At 30.3% G+C, this 11,418-nt stretch overlaps 1 pseudogene; it reads left to right on the top strand.

Moving 5' to 3' along the window:
- The first annotated feature begins 6,491 nt into the window (after positions 1-6,491).
- Positions 6,492-8,884, top strand: LOC145935184 (uncharacterized; annotated as a pseudogene).
- Positions 8,885-11,418: the final 2,534 nt, after the last annotated feature.

The following is an 11,418-nucleotide window of genomic DNA, read 5'->3' on the forward strand; positions in this document are numbered from 1 at the left end:
AAGATTATCGAAAAGTGTCGGACGAAATATATTTGTGACTTTAATTAAGAAAATAATTTTTGGGTTAAAAATTATATCTACGAAACCTTAATTGTAAATTTGTATTCATGTCTCACTTCTATTCTTAACTTAATAAATATACTACTTCTTAATTAAATAAATATATTAGAAAATATTAATATAGTAAGGTAATTAAATTTTAAAATAGTAATATGTTATAAAAATTAAAATAGCAATATATTGTAAATAATATGTTGTAATATCTTATCCTCGATTAATATTTTTGTTACAGAAATCAGCTGATTAAAACGTTAATTTGCTAATTAATTTTTAAAATAAGAATATGTTATAACATTTAAAATAATATGTTTTAAATAATGTAATACATAATTCCTTAAACTCGATTAATATTTATAACAGCTATCAGCTGATTTCTTTCAAATAATATTAATTGAGTTTAAGGAATTATATATTATTTTAATTTTATAACATATTTTTATTTTAAAATTTAATTGGCAATATAATGCTTTAATTATCTGATTTCTGTAAAAAAATATTAATGAAGTTTAAACAAACTTTATATAAATACATCATACTTTTTTTAATAAAATCGAGGAATGGCTTAACGCGCGCTTGTGTTATTCTAGTCTTTTTCTAAAAAAAACATATTAAGTCGATTCTCGCAAGTATTGTTGCTTCTTTTCCGCAAAAATATTAATCAAAATTTAAAGTATTATAACATATTATTTAAAACATGTCATTATTTTATTTAATTTTATTTTGGACTAACTGTCAAACTGCTAACTGCTAACCCTCACGATGACAGCCTCTTCATGCTACAAATATAACACATAAGGCGAATGTCAAAAATATTAATCAAGTTTAAAGTATTATAACATATTATTTAAAACATATTATTATTTTATTTTATTTTATTTTGGACTAACTGTCAAACTGCTAACTGCTAACCCTCGTGATGACAGCCTTTCGATGCTACGAATATAACACACAACACGAATCGACAGAGAGCCAATCAGCATCGCGGAAAAGCGAGAACAATGTCAATAACATGCCTTTTTTAGAAAGGGGATTACAATAACAAAAGCACGCGTTACGCCATTCCTCGATTTTAAATAAAAAAGAATAACATTTTTATATAAAGTTTGTTTAAACTTGGTTAATATTTTTTGATAGAAATCAGATGATTAAAGCATTACATTGCTAATTAAATTTTAACATAAAAATATGTTATAAAAATTAATATAATAATGTTATAAATAATATGTTATAATGCCTTATCTGCGATTAATATTTTTTGACAGAAATCAACTGATAGCTGTTATAAATATTAATCGAATTTAAGGAATTATAATACATTATTTAAAACATATTATTTTAAATGTTATAACATATTCTTATTTTAAGAATTAATTAGCAATTTTACGTTTTAATATCAGCTGATTTCTGTAACAAAAATATTAATCGAGGATAAAATATTACAACATATTATTCACAACATATTGCTATTTTAATTTTTATAACATATTATTATTTTAAAACTTAATTCGCTCGCTATATTAATATTTTTAAATTTATTCATTTAATTATAAAGTAATATATTTATTAAGTTAAAAATAGAAGTGAGACATAAATCCAAATTAACAATTAAGGTTTCGTAGCAATTTTTAAGGACAATAAATATTTCCTTAATTAGAGTCATAAATATATTTCGTCCGACACTTTTCGATAATCTTAATATAATTCGAATTGCGAATGCGCAGTAGAAATAAGTTTCGACATCTATTACCGCGATATATGTATATAGTTACGCTTAATATTAAAAATTAAAATTTTAAGCCGCGGATCCCATACGGCGCACAATTATATTACGTATATTAAATCAAAAAGTTTGTAGGCTGGTATGTTAATGGTATCAACATAATGTGCAGACAATGTACAGTTAAAATTTATGAAAAATTAATTTTTGGCTTGTTTAAAAATATTGAAAATTAAAATTTTTTTACCGCGGACCCCATACGACGCGGATTCATTTTACGTATATTAGACCAAAAAGGTAGTACGCTGGTATGCTTATGGTACCAAAATAATCTGCAAACAATATACTATTGAAACTTATATACGATTAATTTTTGGCTCGTTTGAAAATATAGAAAATTAAAATTTTTAAACCGCGGATCCCATACGGCGCACAATTATATTACGTATATTAAATCAAAAAGTTTGTAGGCTGGTATGTTAATGGTATCAACATAATGTGCAGACAATGTACAGTTAAAATTTATGAAAAATTAATTTTTGGCTTGTTTAAAAATATTGAAAATTAAAATTTTTTTACCGCGGACCCCATACGACGCGGATTCATTTTACGTATATTAGACCAAAAAGGTAGTACGCTGGTATGCTTATGGTACCAAAATAATCTGCAAACAATATACTATTGAAACTTATATACGATTAATTTTTGGCTCTTTTTAAAATATAGAAAATTAAAATTTTTAAGCCGCGGATCCCATACGGCGCACAATTATATTACGTATATTACACCAAAAAGTTTGTAGGCTGGTATGATGGTACCATCATAATGTGCAGGCAATGTACTGTTGAAATATGTAAACGAATAATTTTTGGCGCCTTTTAAATAACTGAAAATTAAAATTTTTAAGCCGCGGATCGCATACGGTGCGGATTCATTTTACGTTTATTAGATTAAAATAGTAGTACGCTAATATGCTTATGGTACCAAAATAATCTGCAAACAATACACTATTGAAATATATATACGATTAATTTTTGGCTTGCTTTAAACAATTGGAAATTAAAATTTTTTAATCGCGGACCCCTTACGGCGCGGATTCATTTTACGTATATTCGATCAAAAAGTTTGTAGGCTGGTATGCTGATGGTACCATCAAAATGTGCAGACAATGTAGTGATAAAATATATGAAAGATTAATTTTTGGCTCGCTTTAAAATATTGAAAATTAATATTTTTAAACCGCGGACCCCATACGGCGCAAAATTATCAGCTGATTTCTGTCAAAAAATATTAATCGAGTTTAATGTACAATAACATTTTATTTAAAACATATTATTTTATAATTTCTATTACATACTATTCTTTTAAAATTTAATTAACAAATTAACGCTTTAATCAGCTGATTTCTATCAAAAAATATTAATCAAGTTGAAACAAACTTTATATAAAAATATCATTTTTTTTATTTAAAATCGAAGAATAGTGCGCGCATTGCGCGCACTTGTGTGTTGTTCTAGTGATATATAAAGTGCGTGTTATTTTTTATTGTTTTTGACTCGCATTTATGATTTTATGTTAATGATTAAGTGATTGCGCGACGAAAAGGCTAACCGTAATGAGAAATTGTTGACTCGTACTACTTAATTTCTCTACATTCTTACCTTGCGCATAATAAAATTACGATATATAAAGTGCATATAATTTTTTATTGTTCTTGACTCGGATTTATAATTTTATGTTAATGATTAAATGATTGCGCGATGAAAAGGCTAACCGTACTGAGAAATTGTTGACTCTTACTACTTAATTTCTCTACATTCTTACTTTGCGCATAATAAAATTACGATATATAAAGTGCGAGTTATTATTTTATTATTTTTGACTCGAATTTAATATTTTATGCTCATGGCAGAGTAATTGCGTGACAAAAAGGTTGAATTCTTTTCTTTTCTAAGAAAGATATGTAAAATCGATACTCGCATATATCAAAGTTTATTGTTGTCGCTTTTCCGCGATGCTTATTGGCTGTCAAGATTCGCGTTGTGTGTTATATTCGTAGCATCGAGAGGCTGTTATCGCGAGAATTAGCAGTTTGACAGTTTGTTCAAAATAAAATTTAAAAAAATAATAATATTAGTTTTAAATAATATGTTATAATACTTTAAACTCGATTAATATTTTTGAAAGTTATCAGCTGATTTCCATCAAAAAATATTAATCGAGAATAAGATATTATAACATATTATTTACAATTTTACAACATTTTACTATTTTAATATTTTAACATATTATTTTAAAATTTAATTACCAAATTAACGCTTTAATCAGTTGATTTCTATGAAAAAATATTAATCGAGTTTAAACAAATTTTATATTATTTTTTAATAAACATAAAACCGAAGAATGGCGCGCGCGTAGCGCGCGCTTGTGTTGTTCTAGTGTATTAAAAAAATGATATTTAAAAAAAAATAATATAAAGTTTATTTAAACTTGATTCATATTTTTTTACAGAAATCAGCTGATTAAAGCGTTAATTTGCGAATTAATTTTTAAAATAATATGTTATAAAAACTAACTGCATTGTTTATACGATATTCGACACATATGTATATACATAATTTAAATATTTTATTATATAAAAAATAAAAAACATATTTGAATATTTTGTTTTCAGATCAATGTGTGCTGTGTACTACAACTCCGCTATTCTACGTATCGGTGAGTTAGAAATTGTTTATTTTATAACATTTCTATAGCGGTAATATAGAGGTGCATATAATATGTTGAAAATATTAAAATAGTAACATTTTAAATAATATGTTATATAATATCTTGTTCGTAATTAATTTTTGACAAAAATCAGCAGTAATTGTCAAAAATATTAATCAAATTTAAAATATTATAACTTTCTAAAAAAAGGCATGTTAAGTCAATTCTCAAGTATTGTTGCATCTTTTCCGCAATGCTGATTGACTGTTTCGATTCGTACTGTGCGTTATATTCGTAGCATCGAGAGGCTGTCATCGCGAGGGTTAGTAGTGTAATAATTTGTTCAAAATAAAATTAAATAAAATAGTATGTTTTAAATAATATGTTATAATACTTTATCCGCGATTAATATTTTTTGACAGAAATCAGCTGATAACTGTCAAAAATATTAATCAAGTTTAAAGTATTATAATATATTATTTAAAACTAATATCATTATTTTATTTAATTTTATTTTCAACAAACTGTCAAATTACTAACCCTCGCGATGACAGCCTCTCGATGCTACGATTATAACGCACAACGCGAATCTTGACAGCTAATGAGCATCGCGGAAAAGCAACAATAAATTTCGATATATGCGAGTATCGACTTTACATATCTTTTTAGAAAAGAATTGCAATGGAAATACCATTAATGTACATGTATTTTATACATATAGTTTGTAAAATAAAATATTGTTTTGCGAATTATTGAATCCTAATTATAAGAAGTAACAATGGTCAGTAAAGATTGATTTATACCAGCCTTGATCGTTGTTCAACCAACAGCATGTATAAGTAATAAAATATTGCCGGTCATAGTAGATACATAATTTAAAGAAGAAGATGCAATAACACGCACGTGCGCGAACTTATGTACAGTTATGAACTTAGTGAACTGCTGGTAAGCTCGTTTCATGGTTCGTTAAAGAATTACGTTGGCATATTTTATTATATAAATATCGCGGTACACACACACACACACAATCTGATCTTGCATTTTTTAAATAAAAAATTTAACGAGTTTTCTTATAGATGAATCTCAGATATCGAGTTTTCTTTCTGTTTTAATATATAATATTAAAATAAATCCTAATAAAGAATGTCTATTTATTTTTAAATAAAATAAAATTAAATAATGTGTTGGCGCTTTGCAAAATATTAAATAATTAATTTTACTAATAATAAAATGTATCTTTTTTCATTAAATTATCCGTATAATAATGTTAAATAAAAAGAAACGCGCTTGCTCCATGAGAAGGAAAATACGTGTCATAACAGTCTTCTTATTACTGTATTTATGATTTGATATTCTTGTATTGTGTTGGAGCGTGTTATCAATTAAGCAATATAAATAAGTTGAAATGATCGAATAAATAAGTCTTTATTGTTTTATATTTTATACTCTATCTTATTGATATTATTTTCGTTATATTTTACACTCTATCTTATTGATATTATTTTCGTTAAAGATTAAAGTATATAAATTCTAAGTAATTGTTATTAAAGTATATATTGTGTGTACACACAACTTGCGACAGGTTCGTTTTAATTTCCAGTTCCAAATAAAATTTGCTCCACGATGAAATATTTGTAACATCACGACAATGATAAAATACGAAGCCATAAATCTATCCGCATTTGGAGATCGATTAACGGCGACGAATATATTTCTATCAATCCACAATACATTATATACTCACATGTATAAAGTTTTGAACAAAGTAACTATTATTGTAAATGACAGGTGACTATAGCATCTGTAGAAATACAGTTTGTCTGCCACAATTAAAGAAGTATCGTCTGTCCAGGTGACAATATAATCGATAACATTTTTAAGAAAAATGAATTTTAAAATGACGGAAATACAGTTACTTGTGTTTTCACAATTGCGATATTAAGTATAAAATGGTCGCGTTCTCTTTTGCAATTGTCAGTATTAGGAAATATAAGTACAAGCAAATATGAAAATTATTATCATTTTGTTGGCGATTACTATATCATGGACAATCGCCTTTCCCAGCAGTTTGGGCGGTATTTTAAGTGGTTTACCTATTCTAAGTATACTTGGTGACAGCGATTGCAAGAATCACAACAATTGCAACAATTGCAATTACGATGGCGCACATGGAAAGCATAATTTATTGATATGCAGTTTTTTCTATTATATTTATAAATAGAATAAATAATAATAATGTCTGCATATCTAATGTGGATTACATAATATACTGTAGGCTTTAAACTATATGTTTAGTTATTCGAATCATATGAGTTGATAAACTGCGAGAAATAACGAGCGACACTCCGGTCGCCTATTGTTATTTATTTACTCTTTTTATGTACGACGTTTAAGTATATTTATATCGTTAATCCTATCGTTTTCCAACGGCTCTCCGAGAGCGATATACTCTTTTCGGGAACCGAAACCCGAATGCTATGATTGGCCCGTTGTTTCCGGGAAGGGAGATTTTTAGCGCAAAGATTCGTACGGATATATATATCGCCTTCTCGGCGATCGAGGCTCTCACATACACGCGCTCTTACATACACTCACTTTATCGTGCTCTCGTAATTACGAGCTACGACCTTCCGAAGAGTATCGACCGAGGAAGACCAACGCTTCAAGAGTTCGCAATAAACATTATTAATATATTGAATAGAATGTTATACATATAACTATATCCTATCCTTTCCCGACGATCTAAATCGAGGAGATATCACCGAACGACCAACCTGACCGGCGGACCGGCTATTAATCGCCCCTCAGCCACCCCGCCTACAATACCATATATTATTTTATACTCATATCTTTGAATTGAAAAAATAAAAACAATGTTATCTTAAACATTTACCAAAAAGTCAAACACTTATTATTAATGTATAAAATTATAGATATTGTTAAGAGCTAATATTTTGAATGGAGGAAGAGGGGAGGGTTGTAACGGGCAGGAAGTAATAGAGGAGGACTTAATAGAAGTACTGGAATAGGTGGAAGAGGTGCTAATGGAAATACTGGAATTGGAGGAATTGGAATAGGAAATACAGGAGGAGATGGTAATGGTGTGGGAAGTACTGGAAGAGGTGGTAACAGAGTAGAAGTACTGAGACAGGACAACGAAATGCTGATGGTTCAGATAGAACAATAAGCAATATCGTATCGAATACAAATGGCATATCTTCTAGCATAATTAAGATTTGGCCCAGCAAAAATGGACCATCATCAAATGCTTCTTTGACTATCGTGAAAAGTAGAGATGACAGGAAAGGTTCCAACGCAGCAGCAACTGCAAACGCTGCAGCATCGGCAGTATCGTCCAGTAATTCCGGTGGTAAAAATCAACAAACGATGACGATAATAATGACTATAAAAAATCAGGAAAGAATAATAATGGTAAAGGAAAATCTGAATCGTCAGCGAATGCTCAAGCGAACGCTGCGGTGGCATCAGAGAGCAATGGTAAAGGAGGAAATAGTAAATCCAATGCGGCAGCGAATGCAAATGCTAGTGCGGCAGCGGAATCACGAAACAAACAGCGCAGTAAAGGTAAGGATCGGATAATCCGGAAGAGGATATAAAAGAAGACAAATCAGAATGCTGGAAAAGGAAAATCCAATGCGCCGGCGAAAGCAAGGAGCAACGCTGAGTCAAACAGCAACGGTAATAAAGGTTCGTCAAGTGCATCCGTGGACGCAAATGCGAATGCATCTGCGAAATCAGATAAGAATGGTAAATCTGAAGAGAGTTCCTCGAGCGCTTCCGCAAACGCAGACGCTGATGCATCTACAGAATCGGGTAAGGATAAATCGGGAAAGTGTTCATCGAAATTAATTACAGATACAAATGCAAATGCTGAAGCGTCTGCAGGATCAGACGGAAAAGATGATTCCGGAAAGAGTTCAGCCAACGCAGCGTCGAGAGACATCTGCTGGCTTGAAGAAAATTGGCAAAGGATCCGAAAAAGGATCGTCGAATGCCAGTGCAGACGCAAGTGCAGCTGCAAAAGCAGAGAGCAATGGTAAGGATCCAAAAGAGGATCATCGAGTACGTCAGCTAACGCTAATGTGAATGCGCCTACGAAATCTGTAGGAAAGGGAAAATCCGGAGAAGCTTCGTCGGATCTCTCAGCAAGCGCTAACGCATCTGCGGAATCCGCAAAAGGGTGGTAAAAATAAAGGAAAAAGCACTTCGAGTGCCTCGTCCAATGTCAAATCCTCTGCATCCAGCTCGAAGGATGACGACTCTAATGATACAGCAGCAAACGCGAATGCGAATGCTGCAGCATCCGCAACAGGAGATAAAGTCAGTCCACTTGCGGGAGCTGCTGCGAATGCAAAAGCAGGTACGATAACGCTGTAACCTGTAACTGAAATAACTGTGTATACGGAAACAGATATTCAAATTCGAAGACAAATCAATGTTATTCATTCAATGAATTTTCTGCAATACGTATCTCAATTTTATATAATTATAGCTAAAATTATTGCGATACATTTCTTGCGTTATTATTTGGCCATTTAAAATAATGGAAATATATATATAACGTTTCGTTAAACATAATTTATTTATTAATATATTACATATCATGGAAAAGCTGTTTGTGTAACGAAATAAACATACTTTGGCGCGTTAATGCATTAATTATTTTAGTGTAGTTTTAAATAATACTGAAATGAATCTGTATAAATATAGAATATTAATACTATATAGAATACTACATATTTTTTAAAGACGATATTAAAATAATGGAACAAAATTTAAGATAAAATAAATTCAACTTATTTAATTATATATTTTTACGTAAAGTTTTTGTTAATGCGTATTTGTTTTAAATTGGATTTATTTCGTTATGAGAATTTTTTATTTATAAAAAATATAATATAATAATTATAAAATATACTAATATTAACTATGTACAATATATTGTATTGGTATGGGATAAGTGATATATTTTCATAATTATATATACTCGTATACTCTTATTATCGATTTTAATATAAAAAATTAAGTGATAATGAATGAATAAATCTTGCAATTGTATGAAATTATTCACGCTTTAATTATGCCGCTTTAATAATGATCTTATTGCGATTGTCAAAATTTACATATAATAATATAATATAATAAAAACATTGGCAGATTTAATAAACATCATATACATATAATCAATAATTACACATGCATATCATACATCGCTTACTATATATAAAAAACTTTTATTATTATTTAAATATAAATATAATTTTATTTATATGATATATTATATTTTGAAAATTGTAGATCATGTTATTAGCAAAGTAATCTATAGTGCTCGACACATTCGCGAGTTACGATACCCAAGTTCCAAGAACAAATTCTAGGCTTACAGCCAGATCGGCAGGTAAGGTAATGGCGTTATACCGAGTTTACTCTCGTACTTTAGAGTTCTGTAATTCGCAATTGAGACATCGGAATACTAGTAGCTTATTCCCTAAAGTGCTCGTACCTCATCTACTGGATACACCAAGTTTACTCTTGTACTTTGGAAATTCATGAATTTGTTATATGGTCAATGCGTGTAACGATACTGTCTTGTACATTCGCAAAGATTAGATTTAGATTATTATCCTAACTTTTGCATCATAAAGTGAAATACGAAATACACGTTTGCTAATAGTAAAACTTGTAAATATACATATATTCAGCATGATTCAACTGTATCCAAATTTTTATTTTTCAAGATCAATAATCTCAATAGAAATTACAAAAAACTTCTTACCACGTCATATGATATATACTGTATATAATAAGCCTCCATATACATATATATAAATACAATTTCTAATGATGTTACACAATTTTCATGTTTGAATATGTGATGTCGCCACCAGAAGATCCTGGTGCATTTCGATGTGTATAATTTATATATGTATAGACATCTGGTGACGCTGATGAATGAATTTAATATATTCGCTTGTACTGAAACGACATCAAGAACGATAGGCAGAGGGGAAGAGTAAAGAACGGGCATAGGTAGTGAGAAATGGGTGGAGGAAGAAGCGGAAGTTGGGCATTTTCTGACGAGTTGCGTCGCAGGCACAATGCCATTATACTTGCCTCACCCACACGTTAAAACTTTCTTCCGAGCGTCCAATATATAGTAGTATTTACCGATACTTCTCGAAGCGGGAGATACGCGCGTACGTAAGTAAATCCAATATCGCTGACATGCGCTGTCTCGGCGCATATTGCTATATGCTTTAAAAAGCATCGCGAGCGGTCGGCACCAAATCGTATCTTCTTCATTCCTTGTTGGCCCTTGTACACGTCAGATGAGTATGGAGAACTCAGGGTAACATGGTGAGAAACCTGTCCGCAAGCACACATGGGGCAGGTTGTTTTCCCTCTTTCACCCTCTCTCCCCCAATATGACCGCTTTACTAAAACGAGCTCATTCAATGAATGTCCGCTTTCAGACTATAACATCATCATGATGTAAAGAACTTAATAGAACGACCGGTCAATGTATCTGTGTTACTGGCCGAGTTGATAATTTTAATAGAACATTGCGGCGAAATACGTGATTTCAATATAGAATGCATGTATATGCAACTAGAAACAGAAGATGTGCTTCGAATTTTACAATTATGAGCAATTAAAGAAATATTCGCACGTTTAAGATCTTCTCTCTATACTTTCAAAATAAATTGAAATAAAATTGAAATAAGACAATTTTTATTATTGTTAATCAAAGTGCTGTTAACTATGTGTGCTAGCTCGTGTATTAACTGACGTATCATTATAAATGGGCGCTAAATTTCGACATAAAGAAAGTCAGTGCATTCTCGCAGCATTCATATCACGCGTGTCGATTGTCAGAATGTTAAATGGTACGAAGCGCTATCGTAGACAAT

This window comes from Prenolepis imparis, unplaced genomic scaffold (assembly GCF_030444845.1).
Source record: "Prenolepis imparis isolate NDT839.2.m4 unplaced genomic scaffold, iyPreImpa1.0 SCAF_4, whole genome shotgun sequence".
Classification (NCBI taxonomy): Eukaryota; Metazoa; Arthropoda; class Insecta; order Hymenoptera; family Formicidae; genus Prenolepis; species Prenolepis imparis.